A 16874-nucleotide genomic window follows, 5' to 3' on the forward strand; every position below is an offset into this window, starting at 1 on the left:
TTCAGTGTCTGAAAAGTGACAGCCAACAAGCGGCTGCTTCCCACTGTCATCTGCTGGAGCTCGTCCTCCTGCGAGGTCTTGTTTATTCCGAGTTCTTTCTCAAGCACTGAACTTCCTAGGGGCCCACAGCTCTGACCCTGTGGACTGGGCACCCGGCTGCTGTGGACTCACAGTTCAAGGGTGCGCCGTGTAGCCTGACTGGGAAGAGCGAGGCCAGACCGAGAACCATGCAAATGTGATTACCAAGGTGATGTTTATGATTTCTTAAAAAAAATCTTAAGCCAATGGTAGACAAACAGAATGGAGTGTGTACATTCGTAAACAGCATCGATCTGGGAGGAATATGAACTCTGTTTTTCTTCTTTAATTCCAGAGTAAGTGAAGAAATAATAAAAAGAGTTCTGCTCCTGTCCTAAGAAGGCAGAGGATCTCCAAAATCACAGCCTCTCTCGAGCTGAGGTCCCAAGGCACTGTGGTCAGCTGACTGCAGCAGGTGAGTGACAGCCCCTCCAGGGAGAGGGCAGACAGCCAGCAGCACCACCTCCACAGAAACGAGGCGGCTGCCTTAAAAACACATGGGGAATCAGCTTACCTCTCCCAGGTGCAGGGCCGGGGATACAGCTCCTCGGCACAGCTCCTGCCTGGCAAGTACAAGGTCATGAGTTCAATTCCCGGTACCAAAACTAACTAAATAAATAAAATAATCCTCACTGCAGACTAGTACACTGCTACGGAATTCCTGGAATTGCAGGTACAGGGCTACCTGAACTCCCTTGTAGGCACGGGACCACTACCAGGTGCTCAGGAGAAAGATGGGTAGGGTACCCTGGAGACAATCCCCTGACACTGGACTGGGACAGAATGCTGCACACATGTTGGACTCCTCTCCTCTTGTACAGAACAGAAGTTTTAAGGTCAAGAAACTGCCTTGCCAGCCAGAGATTTAGCTCAGCAGCATAAGCACCTGCCTTGCAAGCACATGGTTGTGAGTTCGATCCCTAGTACCAAACACAAAAAAATAAAAAACCACCTTGCCCCCAGGATTTGGCCCTCCTGGAGTGAGGCAGCCACGAAAGTCATTACCTGCTGATCCTGCGTTGATATAAGGCAGACATCGGCTACCTCGGGGTAGGAAGCACGAGGTAAATTCTCCCCATCCCAGACACCCGTGTACCCACACAGGCGCACGCACACACATGCACGCATACACATGCACGCATACACGAGGCCCAGAGGGCAGAAGTGCAGCATGCTAAGGCCCAGCTCGGCAGTCCAGGCACATGGGCCCTGCCTAAGACTAAGTGAGGACAGAGGGCACCAAGACAGTCCTTGTCTGTACCATCAGCCCGGCTCCAGCAACAGAGCACCAGCAGCAGGGACACCCACAGCCCCAGGCAAGAAGACAGAAAAGGACACGGAAGGCATGAGGCGTGCTGGCTGTGCGGGGCAAGCCTGGAACTGCAGCTCACTGGGAGACTGAAGCAGGAGAACCATCGGTTCAAGCCAGCCCGGGTAATTTAGAGAGTCCTTGTCTCAAAATGAAAAATAAAAAGCTGTGGGGTCTGTAGCCCAGTGGTAGAGCACTTGCCCACCATGCTCAAGGCCCCAGGACCCGTTCTGAGTACTAGGGAAAAACAGGAGAACTCAAGCAGCGACAAGACAAGTAGATCTTCAAAGGAGCACTATCACCAAGAACGAGGAGGGACATTACTCACGGCCAAGGGACCGATACAACGAAAAGCTGTGACAGTCCTCAGTGTGCATACACCTCGTAACTGAATCTCAAGTATATCAAGAAATAAATAAAAGCAGAGTCCTACCGCTGACTGCTCACTTCCTCACCCGTCTCCTACCCATCTTGTTCCACTGATCCAATCATCCTGTAATAACTAGCTTTACAGCTAAGGACTAATCCCTAAGCATGGCAGGCTGCGACAACAAGGTCTGGCTTGTCACGGTAACTCCATGCTCTGATGCAACAGCAGTCAGACACGTTTCCTGTGCCTGGGTAGAGGAGGAAGTGACGCAAGAGGACATCTGTGCAGGCAGAGACATAGGAAGGCAACCCGCCCGCATGTCAGAGCAGGAGCAGGATAGGAAGGGGGAGGGGAGGAGGGGAGGGGGAGGAGGAGGAGGAGGTGCACAGGGTCCACCTCCAGTGTCATCACTTCCTCTCCCCCAGATCCAGGGAACAGATGGTGACCAGTCTGGGCCCAGCCAGGAGACAGAAACCACACCAGTCATTTCAACAGGAAGACTTGACACAAGGAACCATTAGCTAACACAAAGTGGTTTTGCTTTTGTTGTGGTTTTACAGCGCTGCGGATGGAACCCAGGGCCTCACACATGCCAGGCGAGTGCGTTAGCTCGGAGCTCCCCCCAGCCCTCAGCAGAGCGGTTTAACTCTGTTTCCCTAGATCCTCCATGTGTCTACTCAGGATCCATTAGTCACAGGTCTGGACCAACAGCTACGATCCAGAGTCCAACCCTGGGCCACCACCTCTCCTGACGCACACAGAAAGCCAGCGTTTCTCCAAGGCCAGCCCAGCAGGACTCATACTGCCAGGCTGCCCCGAGGTACCTGTGGGAACACAGTCACGCCAGGCTCCGGCCCGGGCTGTGCCCCAGGACTCACCCCTCTCCTGACCAAGCCTTGTGCTCCCGTCTGGGTTCACATTGTGACTTCCTCTTGGATGTGTCAGTAATGAAAAGTGCTCCGTGGCATCAGCTCCTCCATGTCATCCCACATTTGCCTCTCAAAATGAAACTGCGCACGACCAATGAGAGAAAGCAGAGGGCTCCAGGAGTCCAGAAGTAGTGAGCTCTAACCTGAGAACGGGGAACAGATAGGGAAGGAGCTAAGAACTCAGGGGAGCCCCCCTCCCCTCAGAAAGCAGAGCACACAGCTGGGGGTGGGCAGGCCACTGGCCCCAGGCACCAGGACTCAGAGCCGCCCCAGGTGAGGGCCTGCCTGCATGGAAGGTGTGCTCTGGCTGAAGCTGTGCACGGCCCCACCCGCGGGGCTGTATGCAAGGGACCACGCAATCTGCACCTCAGTTGCTGGAATTGCACTGCACTAGAAACCAGTGTATCAGACACTGGAAAGGAGCCTCCCTCTTGCAAGGGAGCAAAGCCCAACACTAGGTCAGCTGGGGAAGGACAAACGTTTACAAAGTCCAGTTCCCCTGGCAGAGAACTTGGCCAAGGATGGCTGTGGAAAGGGGAGGTGATGGATTGACACCTGGCCCATTCGGGTGGAGGCAGAGCTGAGAGATAGAGTTGGGGAAGGCAGTGTGCTCCAGGCCAACTTCCTAATGGAGAGGTCGGAGGGCAGCAGCCTGATGGATGTCACCGCCCATCCTCACCCACACAGGCAGCACGGTTACAGAGCAGTAGTGATGCCGCAGCAGGGTGTGGTGGGGCAAGTATGAATTTTAACTCATTCTGTGCAGCCAGAAAGAAACCCCAAAGATCAAGTTATAATTCTGACATCTGCCTGAGAATAAATGCAGCAAGGGCAAAAAAGGACAGATCCCCTGGGAGGATGGAGACAAAAGAAGAGTGCAGAGTCACCAGCCACTCCTCAGGGGACATCAGCTGACTGGCTAGCTCAAACACCTTGCGTTTTTCATTGCTTAGTTGCTGGGAAAAAGTTCCTGGTATATGAACTCTAAGAGAGCAAAGGTTTACAGGCTTATGGTTTCAGAGGGTCTAGTCCATGCTGAGCAGCGCCACGACAGAAATGGGCTGGTGAAAGGGTGGGGCCAAGACAGCTGCTCCCACCCTGGCTGCCAGGAAGACTAGGAGCACAGGAAAAGGGCCAGAGAAAAGGAGGAAAAAGGGCCAAGGTGACACCCTTGGAGGTCAAGCCTGAGCCTGAGGTCACCGCCTCTTCAGTCAAGCCCCATCTCCTCACAGCACACTCAGCTGCGAACTCATCAGCGATGAACCCACTGATGTGCACAGCATCCCCACCACCCAGTCACCTCCCAAATGTCCCCCCTCTGCCACACGAGCCTTTCGGGGACACTTTATATCAAACATGACACATCACCCCTCTGGCTTCTCTATGAGATGGCAAGATAGGGAAAGACAGGGTAGAGGGTTTTATGCTATAATTTCTCTGCACAGCTGGGTAGTTGGTGGCATATAAATTTATAATGAGCCAGGAGTGGTGGTCCATGGCTGTAATCTAATCACTCTGGAGGCAGAGGCAGAAAGACCCCAAGTTCAAGCCCAATTGATAAAAAGAGGAAAAAAGAACAAACTTGTACATGTGTAGAATATTATGTCATCCAATCGAAATATTAACTTAAAGAATCGTTAATTCTTAAACATAAAGAACCCATGAAAGCATGGCATTCTGTTCAGCACCCGTATAAAACGATCTTTCCCTGGTGCTGAGGACAGGGCCAGGGGCTCCTGGGGCGGTATAAGCATGTCTACCCCTGAGCCACGCCCCTCCCAGACGCTACTCCTGAGGGTGGCTTGGTGCTGTGGTGGTGTAAGACAGCGTGTCTGTCCTTGGCTATCCCGAGTGGACAGCCAACTCCTGGGTGGTGTGGTGGAAGGGAAGTCCCTGGCAGTGAGCTTGTCCACTAGCAGTCTCTTCAAAGAGACTTAGGATCCATTCTTGGCCATGAAACCCATCAAACAGTCACGGCCAGCATTTATCAAGGTGGGATACTGCTGGACAGTGAAGGAAGGTAGTGGCTATTAGGCTTTCTCCCGACACACACACAGGTGCCTGTGAGCACTCAGCATGGACGCACTCAGCGCTCCTCACACAGGTCACCTTGGAGCCATGTCACCCTGTAGGCCCACCTCCTCTTCTTTTACTTCCTGCCTAGCAGGAACACTGCCTGGGAGGTTAGAGAAAAAGACGAGACGGACTCAGACGGGTAAGTGGTTGGAGAATACCACTGGGAATTCTTTCATCGCAAAATAAAACAAAAATAATATGCTCTTAGAACGCACTAATAGACAATCATGCAGCTGGCAAATCTGCTAACAGAAAAGACATTTTCAAGTAGGAATCTGGATAATCCTCTTGGTGTTTGTTATAGTAAGATGCTATCTGTAGTTCTATTAAAAGACACCAATTTGAAATTCAGGCTGAAACAGTATATATAAACACTGTCAAAGGTTAAAATTAGATGGAAAGTTTCTACCCTGGCAGCTCTCCACCAGACGACCCAAGAGCATGTCAATATGACTGAGGGGCCAACGCGCCCCAGGGAAACCATGTGGACAGCCCCCCAGGTCCAGGGCAGTGAGGAGCTCATGTTCCAGGGAGGGATGAAGGAGCGCTGTCCATGTTGGGCGAGCCCCGACCCTGCAACCAGCTAGCTGGCCTGCTTAAATGGGAAACCCGAAGGTTCAAAAGCTCCTTCCACGTGGGCCTGGGGTCCGCTGGGACGTGTCCTGTGAGCCCAACTTAGGCTCAGCACAGGTAGCAGCCAGAGGAAGGTGCTCTGTCTCTAAAGCCATCGCCATTTTTTATCCGGTTTCTGTTTAAGGCCACGGCTGTTCCCTGGGGACTGTGCTGACTCACGTCATCTTCAGTGACGCAAGTGAGGCTCCCTGCACAACTTCAAAACAGATGGAACCCATTCAGGCGAAGGTTGGCTCCGGAGCCAGCAGGACCAGCAGGGCCAGGAGGCAGGAGAAGGAGGGGTCTTCTCCTGCCCTCATTTTGTCAGGGTCTCATCATCCTTCACAGTGAGGAAAACAGACCATTTAAAAAAATTTTTTTTCATAACTTGGTCATTCTCTTTAAGACCTCGTCTCAGCCAAGCGTGGTGGCTCATATCAGTAATTCCAGCAGTAGGAGGCTGAGGCAGGAGGACTGCTGTGAGTTAGAGGCTAAGATGGGCTGTATAGTGAGTCCAAGAACTGTCTAAACTGCACACAGGGAGGCTGTCTCAGAAACCAAAAGACTTTCATGCCCACCTTACTGCCTGCTCAAAGGCCAGTCCGCTTTCTGGCACTTACTTAGTCATGTAAGAAAAGAATGGGAACAAGACACTCGGCTGATGGCTCCCTCCTGAAAATGTTTCTTACCTAAATAGAGCTCCCAATAGCCAGGAGGAGGAGGAGGAGGAGGAGGAGGAGGAGGAGAGAAGGCGAGGAGAGAGGCAGGGACAGGGATCCACCTCCGAACAGCATGTGCAAGGTTGGAGAAGAGGTGAACCCTGAAACCACAGCCCTAAGAGGCACCACGTGGGGGTCAGAGACAGCCCCACAGAGTGGCCTGTAGCCTGGTAACCCCAGTACCCAGGTTCCCCATGCTCCCGAAAGCTGGTACTGCTTCCTTCCACACTGGGCAAGCAAACAGCGAAGGCCACTCAGATACCAGGTGTGCCTGCCACATCCTAAGTTGCTCGAATTTACATGGGGCTGACACAGTGGCCTCCTGAGGACACGTGGCCTGCAAGAGGCATCGGGGGTGCCAGCACATGGTGGCTCTGTGACCACAACGGAGCCCTGGGGGTCATAGGACCCTGGGCCTCCGCTTAAAGGCTGGCACTGCCTACAGTTCCCATCCCAAGTGGATGCCCCTCCCCAGGAGCCTGTTGGGTCCTCAGCCTCCCGAAAGCATCCCCAGTACAAGAAGCTAAGGTGACTCTTGCCGGGCGCCTGCCCCAGTGCCAGGCTGCTCAGGGCCATTAATTCCCAAGTGCTCTGCTGCCAGTCAGTGTCCCTCCAAAGGCAGCGCCGTCCACGAGGGGAAAGGCCACGTGGAGTGAGGACCTCCAGGTCCCACAGTGGGACCCAGGGTCCCGAAGGCGTCGAGAGGCTTTCCAGAGTTGGTTCTGGAGGTGACACCACACCGCATGAGGAAGCCACTGGGCTGCAGGGGGGCCCTCAGGTCTGGGATGTCTGAGGGCAGAGGATGTGGAGGAGGGTGGGATTTTCACCGCTCTGCAGCCAGGAGACAACTGTCCTCAAAATGTGCCACTGCTTCCAGGACCCCTTTCTCCCACCTACTACTGTGATCTGTTACCATAACAATCGCCTGAGTTATCTGAGCAGGCAGTGAATGTCTCCATGGGGTCCCTGGCTTCCAGTCACCTGGCAGCTGCCTGGGCTGAGTGCCCTCCTCATCTCATGCAGGGGACTGTTTTGTGAACCAGTGATTAGAAACAGGTTCCAGGATAGGATTTTTACTGTCTTCACAAAGTCAGGTTTATCAGTGTCTCATAATATTTATTTATCTGGCTTTGAATTCACTGGGATCCTCCTGCCTTGGCCACCTGAGTGCCGGGATTTTAGGCTTGCTGTCCAGCAATACCTGATAATATTTAAATATCAATTGCAATTCTCATTTACCTAGAAAGTATTTCTCCTCTATTCATCACAAATGTTAATTTTCAAGGATAAAACAATAAAATTTGCAAAATGTAAGAGACTTTCTAACAATTCCAAGCTCTGGAATGCTCTAGAGTGCTGGTGGGGAACCTATGGTATGCATATTGTTTTGTTTCATTTTTTAAAGAAAAACGAAAAAAGACCTCAATGTGTGCAGGAGTTGTTTTTTCTAAATCAAGATTCAGTGCTCGGGTTTGCTGCAGTGCTGGCCCCATGCAATAAATAAGTGGGTTTGGGCCGCAGCCTGGGCGCCTGTCTCCGAAAGATTCACCGTGGCTGCTGCAGAGGTCACCACACACATGGCTCCATGGCTGGCATTTTCTCTCCGCTGCAATCCACAAGCTCAAGGAACAGAAACAATGGCACTGGGATTCTGGGTCCAGGAGATGGACTGAGCTCAAAGGCACAGTGCCTCCTGCCTGTGGCCCTTGCTATTGCAGGAAAAGCCCATAAAAGGGAGCAACGAAAAGCAGGGGAGCAGGTAGTGGTGGCTGCTGCAGAAGAAGCTTCCACAAATTGCCAGACTGGGGGTAGACGCATGGGCATAGCTGGCTGAGGGATACAGGGGCAGTCACAAGTGAAGTGTCTTGGAACAGCAGACAGAGGGGGCCACACCCAGAGGAACCCCACGCATGAAGACAGAAGTGGGTAAAGAATGGGGTGGGGATGAAAACTGGGGATCGAGCATCTGTACATGAAGCAGACAACCAAATACACACCTGCCTCACCACTCGACACCTGGACCCAACTGCAGGGACTGTCCCTAAGACATTTCAGGCCAATCCGGAAGGTCCCATTGAAGACACTGGTGTCCCAAGGCAAAGCTCTGCTCATGAATCCAATGCCACCCACACACAGGGCTCCCTGTCACCTGCCCCCATCCTGTTCACAAGGGACTGGTACATAGACCGACTGACGCTGGAGGAAACAGAAAACCCAGGAAGCTGGAGAGAATCAAACATAGAAGGCGAGCATGATTCTTCCCTAATTTGTGCCGAAAGGGAGCTCCATAAAGGTTACACGCCCAGAAATCCAGAGCCCAGTGCTTTGAAAAGTAGTCTAAAGCTAAGAAAGAGCTTTGCTAATAAGAAACAAAAACAAACACACAAAACTGATGACTTCTAAGATTAAAAAAATTTAAATAAATGGAAAATGATCAAAGAAAACACCCAAAACCCAGAAAAAAAAAGGCAAATCCAACACAAAATTATCAAGGAACGAGCCCGTTGTGGTTTTTCTCTTTACTTCCTCATAACAGACATTAATTTCCAGAATGTTACTGCGTATGTGCTATCTTTTAAATGTTCACACACCATCACCAGTGGATTACTCTCCCTGCTGTACAGACCATGCTGCTGTACCCATGTGCACTTTCCCTGTGACCCCCTCCCAGGCTCCCTCATGCCACCTGCCCCACACAGGCCACTCCTGAGACCCAGGACACCGGCAAGCACGTCCACTCCCCACTGTGGGTAACCTGACATTCTCTCTTTGGGGAGTCCACAGAGGACCCATGGGAGAAGGCTGCCAGGACCATGCGACCCATGTGCCCAGGCCTGTCGGGGCCGAGCCCTCCCTGGGAGAGCCAGTTTCACCACCCCAAGCCGCTGCTGCACAGCGGCTGATTCTCTATTTGTTCCACATGTTCCCCACCATCCCTTCTTGCATTGTAGGCACCCTTCCTTTTGGGGTTGTTTTCTCTTTTTAATGGTATAAAAGTTCCTTTGCAAAGGGCTTTTAGGGGGAAAAACTGAGTTTCTGTTCATCTGAAAATGCCTTTTTTTTTTTTAAAGACAGTGTCTCACTATGTATTCAAGGTTGGTATTCTTCCTGCCTCAGCCTTCCAAGTGCTGGTATTACAGGTGATTATGCCCTCATTACTAAATTGTACCTTATCTGAGTTTAAAATTCAGGTTGGCCAAACTGTGAGCATTTTTAATTTGATGCTCCAACATCTTGTGTCTACTAGTGCCGGAGCGAACTCACCTTTCAGTGCGACACTACTCCTGGAAGGTAACAGGTTCTGATGGCTGCTACAATCTGCTTTTTGTCTTTGGGGTTCACTGCTCTCTCATTTGGACAAGACTACTGAGATTCTACTGAGAATTCTACTGAGATTTCTTCTCATTCCTAGGTCTAAAAGATTCTGGGTTTCCAGTATTTTTTGAAAACTTTTTTGTTGTCATCTTTCGTCTGTTTTCAGAGTTTCCCTCGGTTCATGTCTTTCCATTCAATTTTCTATGCTACATTTGGTGCAACTTCTTCATCTCTGTCTCTCAATTCGCTGTCTCTCTTCAGCTGCATCTAACCTATCATTTAATCCATCTACTAATGTGTCCATTTCACCTGTATTTTTAATGTTTTTAGTTTTTCAATTACTTATCTTTCTTCATAGATTTCAGTCCACTGTTAACTATTTCACATTTTATTGCCTTAAATGTTTACACCTATAATTTTTTTTTGTCTTTTTCGTTTTTATCGGTACCAGGGATCGAACTCACGACTGCCTGCTTGCTAGGCAGGAGCTTATGCCGCTGAGCTAAATCCCCAGCCCCTAAACCTATAATTTTATATTATAAATCTGATCATTTCATTGTCTAAAACAACACCTTCTGCTTCTCATTCTTCCATATAAATGTTTGTTCCTTGTGTGTTAACATTTTCGTTTGTGTGCTTGCAACTAGAAAAGCTTCGTGGTGGGGACCCCATGCTAAGGCTGGGTAAGGTCCAGTCCAAGAGGACACACAGTAACTTCACCCCTGTAACCAGGAGCTCTAGCAAGCTAGGACCTCTGTAAGATAAGTTTCTCTTCTTGCAATTTCCAAATCTGCAGAAGGTGAGTGAATTCAAAAAGGGTTCAAAAGAAGGCAGGCTGAGAATAAAAATTATCCAGGGAGATTTTCACTTCCTCCCATTCGAAGTACAGGCTGGGTCAGACCACAGCCTCCCCTAATACTCTGCCAATGTGCTTATTTTTCTAGCCTTCCATTTTGTTTGAGGTGCAGTCCTTCAATTATCCCAGCTTATATAAGCTGTTACCATGCATCCAGGGTCTGTCTTCTGTTCCCCCCCACGCTTCTAAAACCCACGTCTCACAGACACCTACTGAGGGACTGAAGTCTTCCACTGCTAAGCATACCCACGGGGAACGAGAGATTGTGTGTCCTCACAAAGATGTGCTGGGAGGGCTGGCAGCTTTGTCTGTAATAACCCACGGGGGAGATGATCACCTAAATGCTCACCAATACACAAATTATTACAAAGGTGCTGATATGCGGGCCAGAAACTTTGAAATCATCACACCAAACAGAGTACACACTGCGTTGGATTTTATTTTCTACACACATGAAAACTAACTTTTGGCGACAGAAAACATCAAAGGTGGCGAGCAGCTGACTGCAACTGGAGAAAAATGGGCCAGGGAAGAACTGTAAAGGGGTACAGGGAAGTTTTTAAAGATGTGCTCCCAGGAAGCTAATCAGTTTCTGATGGCTGCTACATCTGCTTTGTCTTTGGTGTTCACTGCTGTTTAGTTTGGATAACACCTTTTAAAGTTCTCCTGGAGATTTCTTTTCATTCCTGGGTCTGAAAGATTTTTGTTTTCTAATACTTTTGCGTGCATACATCAAAATTTATCTAATCGCATACTTAGGTATGTACAGTTTAGACTGAATCAGGGGTACACTCCCATCATCCCAGCTACCTGTGAGGCTGAGGCCACAGGACTTAGGCTGAGGCCAGTCTGGACAACTTAGTGAGGCCCTGTTTCAAAATGAATTTTTGAAAAAGGGATCGGGCTTCGAGCTAGGCGTAGAGGCACACTCCTGTGATCCCAGCACTCAGGAGGCTGAGGCCTCCTGAGTTTGAGACCTGTGAGTTTGAGACCAGCCTGGGCTACATAGTGAGCTCAAGGCCAGCCTGAACCACATAGTGAGACTTTGTCTCAAAAAGGCCAACCCCCCAAAAAACCAACAATGAAAAAAGAGAAATGGGAAAAAGGGATGGGGGCACTCAGGGCTGTAGCTCGGCGACAGAGCACTTGCTTAGCATATCCAAGGCAGTGGGGTCTGTCCCTATAGGAAGAAAAGAGGACATGTGTCAATTACATTTCAATACAACTATTATTACGCGGAGCCTCTTGGTTATTGAGATAAAAAAAAATGCAGCAAGGCAGCTGTAGTGTCTCCCGGTCTCTCCCCTTTCTGACAGGTCCTTTGCTTCTGTTTGTATGCACAGTGCTTGCTTTGGCAGCACATACGCCAAACTCCTGTGTGCATGCATACAAGCATGTATGTATATGGCATGGTTTATGTCATGGTTTATGTGTTTGCATTATGCATCTGTGACTGGTTCATGTCTAGAGCCTGGATTGATGGTGTCAGTGCTACACCCACCTAGGGGTACAGCAGCATACAATGTAATGACAGGAAAAAGGCGTGTCTCTCTCTCACTCTCCTGCCAGTTTCTGCTTGCTGTTTGCAGCCACCATGAAGTGTGGCCCCGCTCTGCCACCCTGCCTTGGAGCCAACTGAGTATGGACTGAAACCTCCAAAAACTGTAAGAAATAAACTTTTCCTTTCCCAACTTTGGGCATCAGGTATTTTGTCTCAGGGATGCATAATAAGTACCTAAGACAGTAAGCATATATGTATTTTTTAATGTGGTGCTGGGGATGAAACCCCGGGCCCTGTGCAGCTAGTAGGCAAGTGCTCTGCCCTGAGCTACAATGACAGCCTTGATCTTTGTTTTTTAGGCACTGGGAACTTCTCTTGCAAGTTCGGCTATTCATTAAAAGGATACTTGTTGCCAGGTAAATGTCTGTCATCCCACTACTCAGAGGCTAGGACAGGAGGTTTCAAACTTGGCAGACTAGCCTGGGCAACAGAGCAAGAACTTGTCACAAAGTAGCAATTTAAAAGGGCTGCGTATGTATGTGGGTGACAGAGGGCTTGTTCAGCATGTGCAAGGCTCTAGGATCAATGCCCAACACCTGTCATATTTTAGGACTCGTAACTAAGCGTTTTTATCAAGCAGGCTTTCAAGATAGTTGACCTGCCTTACCGCAGCGAAAGCTCCCTTATATTCGTCCACAGACAATGCTGAGCTCCCCGAAGCCCACCCACCAGGCCTCCCTTCCCACTGCAGTCTCTCAGGGTGCAGCCCACCCACCCTATGCCCCAGCTCAGCACACCCCCCTGCCAGACTCAGCGCCCTTGCTGTGCCTGCCTGTTCATGGCTGGGTCTGCAGCGCAGCAAATGCCACTCCCGTTCTCCAGACCTCTTCGGGCATCCAGAGATGCCCGCATCCAGTCCCCCAGCCAGCCAGCTGAGAGGGGGTGACAAGCAGCCCTTCCTCAACCACTGTCGTTCATTCACTTTTGAGTGAATGAACAGTGCCACTCAGGCTAGTGCTGGACTTGTGGGCGGGTTCCCAAGTAGCTGAGGCTGCAGACATGCCAGCGTCCCCACCATAGCTCCTCCTCCCTTTATCACTAATGCAACCTCAACTGTGCTGAGCCTTTGAGTCCAACACATGGTACTTCATCTCCTCGTCCCCCTCCTGAAAATCAGGGCCATCCCTGACTTGCCCACAGCACCAGCAGAATGCCTTCCCTGTGAGGGTGAGGGAATCGGTGAGCTCGTGCAGGAACAGAGATCCTTTGGGAAACAGGAGCAGCCCAGAGGTGTGCACACCTGAGACCCGTTCAGCCACAGCGCCGACAGTGTCCACGTCAAGCCTGAAAGGCAGGGGGCTCTGGTTCAACAGATCCTCACTCACACTCCTCTCCTGCAACAGCTTTTGTGGGGGTGGGGGGGAGGTGGATGGTGGGAGCCCTGGAGACTGAATCCAGGGCCTTCACGCTGAGTGATACCCTCAGCTCCCTTTCTTTCTGTTCTTTCAAATTTTCAGACAGGGTCTTTTTTACTAAGTTGCTAGGCTGCCCCGGCTAGGCTTGAACTTACCACCCTCCTGTCTCAGCCTCCCAGAAGAGCAGCATTCTCTTCCAATGCCCACTTTTGGTGGTGAAATATCTATGCACATGTGTTTGTTTTTCTGTTAAGCACACAAATTTCTGAGCAAAGATACTTGGAACAGCTAAAAAGCAGAACATCAGTTAATGCACAGCACTACGTCACAGTGCCTAAGAAAGAACAAATGTTACTATATTCTGACATCTGCATAACTTACTAAGCCAATAAAATGACAAAACCTTATTTCCCTATTTAAAAAACCTTACAGCATGAATGAATAGAACATAACCTGGCACTCCAGCCGCCCCTAATCAACTCCATGCCTTATACGCAACGCTGACCTAGAAATAATTTCACTTGGTTTTTTTAGAGGAGCGCCACCATGTGGCCAGTGTTTTTAGTACATTTTTAATATAAAAGGAATACGTTACACTTGAAAATGGGAATGCACTACCCGGCCCACACACTGTAACGTGAACAGACCTAACTATATTTCACAGAGAGCTTTACAGCAGATTACTTCTGTAGTAAGCAACCATCAGAGTTTGGATCTCACACAGTCAGTGTCGGCCCCCTTCGGGAGGATTCAGAGGACTCTTCTCTCTGTTGTTAGTAAGTCACAGAGTCAAGGCTCACACTGGGACAAGGTGGGGTGCAAGTGGCACCCCTGCTCTCCTGCTCCTTGGCCCTGCCCTGCAGCTCCTCTCTCCTACATGAACCACAGATTAGCTGCGCTTTTCAATTTATATTTATATACTACAGATATATACACACAACATATACTGTAAAGCAGTACTGAGGGAACGCTCAGCTCGGGGAAGACTCCAGGTTCATAGTTAAACCCCCAAATAACTGCTGTTTCATACAGTTCCTTCTATGCGAGGGCTCTGAAATAACAGACTGTATTAGTCTTAAGAGTCTTCTGGGGGGAAAAGCTGCAGTGGGGCACTGCTCCTCTAGAGGCAGGAAGCTTCATGGGTCACTCATGACAACGCAGGGACGCCCAAAGCCACAGGAGAGTGGTACAATCCTATCCCCCCCAGGATGAGACCCTGCAATTCGAGAGGCAGCGAGCTCCCAAGGCGCCGCTATGGGGAGTGTGGGGTGATGATGCTGTCCTATGCTCAGAGTGGGGTCCCAATCTCACCACTAACAATGTCCCCAGAAATACGTACACTGAAGAGGCCGAATTTTACTGTCCGGTGAATTACACCTCCATAAACCTGACTACAAAAGTCAATTACAGTACAACAGAAGACCAGGGCTGCAGCAGACTCTCCCAGTGAAAGCTTGGTTTTTTTTTTTTTTTTTTTTTTTTTTTGTCGGTACCGGGGATCGAACTCACGACTGCCTGCTTGCAAGGCAGGCGCTTATGCCGCTGAGCTAAATCCCCAGCTTGGTTTTGCTTTCGGAAGTGAAGAAGTTACAATCCATAAAAGTTAAACAACAACCTGCCAGGCAGCTTTTCTCTGTCCCTGACCTGCTCTAGGTGGACCTTGCCCCTGCTAGCTTTCTAACCAGCTTCCAGGAGGGACGTGACCCACTGCTCTGTGTGCTGAGGGCTGCTGACTGCCTCCTTCTGCACTGCTCCCGATGTGTGTGAAACAGTGCAAGGTGGCCCTGGCCCCCAGGTGGTGGCCCATTCCATGCGCAGTGGCCCTGGCCTGACTCCGGCCATGCTGGGGCACTGAGGAGCCTGGCAGGGCCTGGAGCTGGCTTTCCACTCTCCACTGCACATTTCACTCACCACTGTCTCTGCCAGTGTGACTGAGGGTCACATGGTCCGGGCCGCTCCCCATTAGCCAAAGTGTATGTTTCCCCAGGCTGACAGTGCGCTTTCCCAGGGTGCTGATTCATGGCCGAGAGGGCCCTGCAGTGGCTCAAGCACCAACGAGGCCCACTGCCGAGCCACAGCGGTCACTCACTTTCCAGTTTGCCCCTGGCTGCTCCTGCAAGGGCCCCATGGCCCAGCGTGCGCTGGGGCTGATGCCAGGCTTGGGGGGCACCAGGGCAGGGTTTTTTTTTTTTTACACTCTCTCCCTTGGAGAACTGACTTTCACACTAAGCTACATCTACCTCTGCTGTACCTTTTGTTTATTCTGTGACAGGGTCTTGCAAGTCATCTGGGCAGAGCTCAAACTTGCAGTTCTTCTGTCTCAGCCTCCCAGAGTACTAGGACTACAGATGTGGGCTACCATGCCCAGTCAAAGTGCAGTTTGGGTTGTAGGGGGTGAAATTTCCTAGTTAAAAAGACTATTGCAAGTTTTTTGTTTTAAAGCACTAAAGACTGAGCCAGGGACACTCTAGTACTATGCTCAAATCTTGCCTTTTGAGACAGGGTCTGGCTAAAGCACCCAAGGCCACTGACCACTGATCCTCCTCTCTCAGCCTTCCCAAATGCTGAGACCCTGGGCATGCACCACCACGCCCAGCTTCCCTCCCCACATCCTAAGAGACAGGATCTTGCTATGTCCTACCAGAAACAAACTCATGGTCCCCCAGAAGAAAAAAAGATTGGTTAAGCCTGAAGATTTAAAAAACTTTAAATGCTAGGAGGCTGAGGCAGGAGGACCCCAAGAGTCCATCAAGTATTTTTGTTGTTCTTGCTTGTGGTTCCTGGGGATTGGACCCAGTGCCTTCTCACTAAGCCACATCCCCAGGCCTTTTTGAATCTTGATTTTGAGACAAGGTCTTACTAGTCGCTAAACTGCCCAGGCTTGAGGCCCTCTTGCCTCAGTTTCCCAGAGCGCTAGGGTTATAGATGTGTGCCATTACATTTGGCTTCAATTTTTATTTCTATGCAATCTACACGTCAATTAAACCAAATCACTTGTTCGAGGAGCGCGTTCCCCTTATTCTGAACGCTGGCAACCCTCCTGGACACGTCTGGGGTATATTTTAATGCCTTCCATGCGGAACTCTCACTGCTCCAATACAGGTATACGTGCGGGTGTGTGTGCACGGGTTTTAGAGAGCCAAGCTGTGGCTGGTCGGAGGACCCAGATGCGCTTCTTCCTCACCCTGCCTGCAGCTCCCCTGGAACTCAACCCTGGCGCGGAACACGAAGTCAGATTCCCCGGGGCACTCTGAGGCCACTGTGTCCTTCAAGGAAAGGGACCCCAGCTCAGTGACCTAAAGAGCCCAATGGTAAAGTGGCGGTGCTGTGGTGACACTGTACAGGTGAGGGGTGACAGCTAAAGCTGCTGGGGTACCCACACCTGTGAGCATGGGGGCTGCCACGCGCGCATGCGTGGAACCGAAAGCACAGGAGCGAAGGGCGACGCGGGGCAGAGCACTGCGTAGGCGTTGCCAGGCTTGTAAGGAAGCTCAGATGGGACAGCTGGTTGAGGCCCGGAAGCCGGGTGCAGCCACCCATGGTGGTAGTGGTGTGTGTAGGGGGTGTTGGGAGGCAATGAGGGTCCCTCCCCAGAGCGGGGATCAAGTGGTCTGTAGCCAGGGGTTTCTGTGGTGGCAGGTGAGCGGACCCAGGTGGCAACAGGGCCGAGGGAGACAGGGCTGGGCCAGAGCAG

At 50.6% G+C, this 16874-nt stretch overlaps 2 protein-coding genes across 2 annotated transcripts in view; both read right to left on the reverse strand.

Moving 5' to 3' along the window:
- Abl1 (ABL proto-oncogene 1, non-receptor tyrosine kinase) overlaps window positions 1-16874 on the reverse strand; it is a 136218-nt gene that overhangs the window by 83667 nt on the left and 35677 nt on the right. The gene's annotated exons all lie outside the window — the stretch shown is intronic.
- The window catches only part of LOC134474987 (uncharacterized), a 42651-nt gene continuing 36460 nt past the window's right edge, over window positions 10684-16874 (reverse strand). The window contains exon 2 of the mRNA XM_063244175.1: window positions 10684-11444. The gene's annotated coding sequence lies outside the window, so the exon portion shown is untranslated. The remainder of the gene's footprint in view (window positions 11445-16874) is intronic.

The sequence above is a fragment of the Cavia porcellus genome, unplaced genomic scaffold, assembly GCF_034190915.1.
Source record: "Cavia porcellus strain 051 isolate PalLab524CR breed Dunkin Hartley unplaced genomic scaffold, mCavPor4.1 scaffold_49, whole genome shotgun sequence".
NCBI classification, from domain to species: Eukaryota; Metazoa; Chordata; class Mammalia; order Rodentia; family Caviidae; genus Cavia; species Cavia porcellus.